The sequence below is a fragment of the Mandrillus leucophaeus genome, unplaced genomic scaffold, assembly GCF_000951045.1.
Source record: "Mandrillus leucophaeus isolate KB7577 unplaced genomic scaffold, Mleu.le_1.0 Scaffold305, whole genome shotgun sequence".
Classification (NCBI taxonomy): domain Eukaryota; kingdom Metazoa; phylum Chordata; class Mammalia; order Primates; family Cercopithecidae; genus Mandrillus; species Mandrillus leucophaeus.
In genome coordinates this window covers 889,932-892,165 of record NW_012103199.1, presented here as the reverse complement: position 1 = coordinate 892,165, position 2,234 = coordinate 889,932, and the positions used below count along the sequence as shown (strand labels likewise).

Below are 2,234 nucleotides of genomic sequence, written 5' to 3'. Positions count from 1 at the left end.
CTGCGCGGGGCGGGCGGGCTGTGTGAGCTCACGCACCACCGGGCTGGGCTGGTCCTTGGCACGGCCCCACCTGTGTGGAGCCAAGGCTCCTGTCTCCCAGAAGGGTCAGCTGGGAATGGGGGGCTGCCCCCAGGGCCCCGAGGAGGGATGGGGAGACACATTTCGTCCTCCGGAGCCAGGAGAGTGAGGGGCCGGACGAGTTTGGCCCATGGCGCTTCCTGGCACCCTCCGACTGTGCTGGCTCGGTGTGGCCGGGAGCTAGTGGCGCGTGTGTCCTGGCCTGTGAGCACATTGGCTGTTGGTTCCACAGGGATCTGACAGTGGGGGCCGTCCTAGAGCAGGGCGTTTGCTTTGGTTTTGTGGCTGGTTTTATCAGCAGTTCCTGGACAGGACCAGCCGTGGCAGCGTTCACGGCTTCAGCTTTAGGCCGGGTATTGAAGGAGAGTGAGTCTGTGGGCAGGGCCCGACGTACACTGGCTCGATTTAGGAATCTGATTTCGGTGGCGTGTGAGCAGGGCGCATTCGGTAAAAACTGTGCTTTGAGTTTTGACCGTTCCCCAGCTGGCCATGTGAGGCCAGTACTCTCGGGTGATGAGGGCGGTGACCGCAGCCCCGGCGGGCCACGTGATCAGGAGGCGCCGGACGCCCCGAGGGGTCAGCGTACAGGCGGTTTTGCCAGACGGTGGGCTGGCGTGAGCGTCTGGCAGGTTAAGGCAGGCGAGGCTGCGCCGCTTGGTCGTGGGTTCTGTGGGAAGCGCGCTCTCCACCCAGGATGTTTCCAGCACATGGCGGGTTTGTTGGGAGGTGACCCCGTCTGAAGCTGAGGACCATCTGTGAAATTTGTTTCCAGCTGTGTAAATGGTTGCAGAGCTACGGAAATAAAACCTTTCAAATATACTCTTGAGGAAGAAAAGCAGATTGGATAGCTCTTTAAGTGCATTTCGGAGGAGGCCGAACTGAACCAGGAGAAAGCCCAGCTCTGAGGCAGCGGGCGCTCCCCTCCCCCACCCACCCGACTTCTCCAGGCAGCGTTGGCCAGCGCGGGGGGTCACTCCCTGGCCCCTGTGGTCAGTGGGGACCTTGTCCACCCAACAAGTCACTTTCTAGTCAAAGGACTTGCTTTGCCTGTGCATGTGTGAGAGCGTGGGGGAAGGTGGAGTCAGGTGGTCGGAACATGCCCGCACACAGCCCTTCCAGAGCCCAGCTGGGCTGCCGCCGAACTAGGATGGGGCCATCCTCTGTCGTGGGGTTGTCAGATGCACACACTTAGAAATGTTCTGAGCATAGGCACCTGCTACGGAATCAACTTCGCAAATTCTTCATTTAAATGTATGCCTCTGGGAGCATGAGGGAGAAGAGATCTGCCTTTGGTTCTGACTGTCGTCCTCAGGCCCAGGAGGAGGCTAGCGGTGGCGTCCCCTTTTCTCTGGCCCAGGCACCCCTGGCTTAGCGACGTTAGTGGTGGCGTTCCCCTGTCTATCCCAGGCACACCTGGCCTAGCTGGTGTTAGTGGTGGCATCCCCATCTCTGGCCCACAGAACCCCTCTGATCCACACACACTCTCGGGTCCACATGCCACACAGCTGAGCCCGTGGCAGGTGCTTAGTAGAATCACGTGAAGAGCCAACACCCCCGCTCCCAGCCACCTCCCCTCGCCCGTCTCAGCTGAGTCTCCACTGTGCCTTTCCCACCCTCTCTCTTCCACGCCCACCTTGGGCCCACCAGCACCGCGGGAGAGCCCAATGCTGGGTGCAGCCTCGATGCCATCCGGGCCCCTGATCTTGTCTCTCAACCGCTCTTGCTTTACCGGGAGTGGACGGATGAGAACAGATGACTGCCTGCAGAGTGAGGGCTCCTCCTCTTCGGAGCACTGTCTCATCTGAGTGAGTCCAACGCTGCCCCAGCCAGAACTCAAGGGGACCACGAGGCCACCCTTGGCCTCCTGCTGGGAGAGGTCTGCGTTCCTGCAGTGAGCACGCCAGGTGACCTCCAGCACACACGGGCTGTGGGCTCTCTCTTGGAAGGCAGTCAGTGGCCCTGGCTTCCCACCTGGGTCCCACCACTGCAGAATCACCCCCGTGACTGCCCATGCGAGCAGCTGCCCGTCACTCACTTCTTCCTGGCTGCTGCGGGCTGCGTTGTGACTTCCGCCACCGACCGCCAGCTCTGCTTCTGCCACCGACCGCGGGCTCTGCTTCTGCCACCGACCGCGGGCTCTGCTTCTGCCACCGACC

General features: G+C 61.6%; 1 protein-coding gene across 3 annotated transcripts in view; it reads left to right on the top strand.

Annotated features, from left to right (window-relative positions):
* PRKCZ (protein kinase C, zeta) overlaps nt 1-2,234 on the top strand; it is a 150,512-nt gene that overhangs the window by 135,800 nt on the left and 12,478 nt on the right. The window lies entirely within an intron of this gene.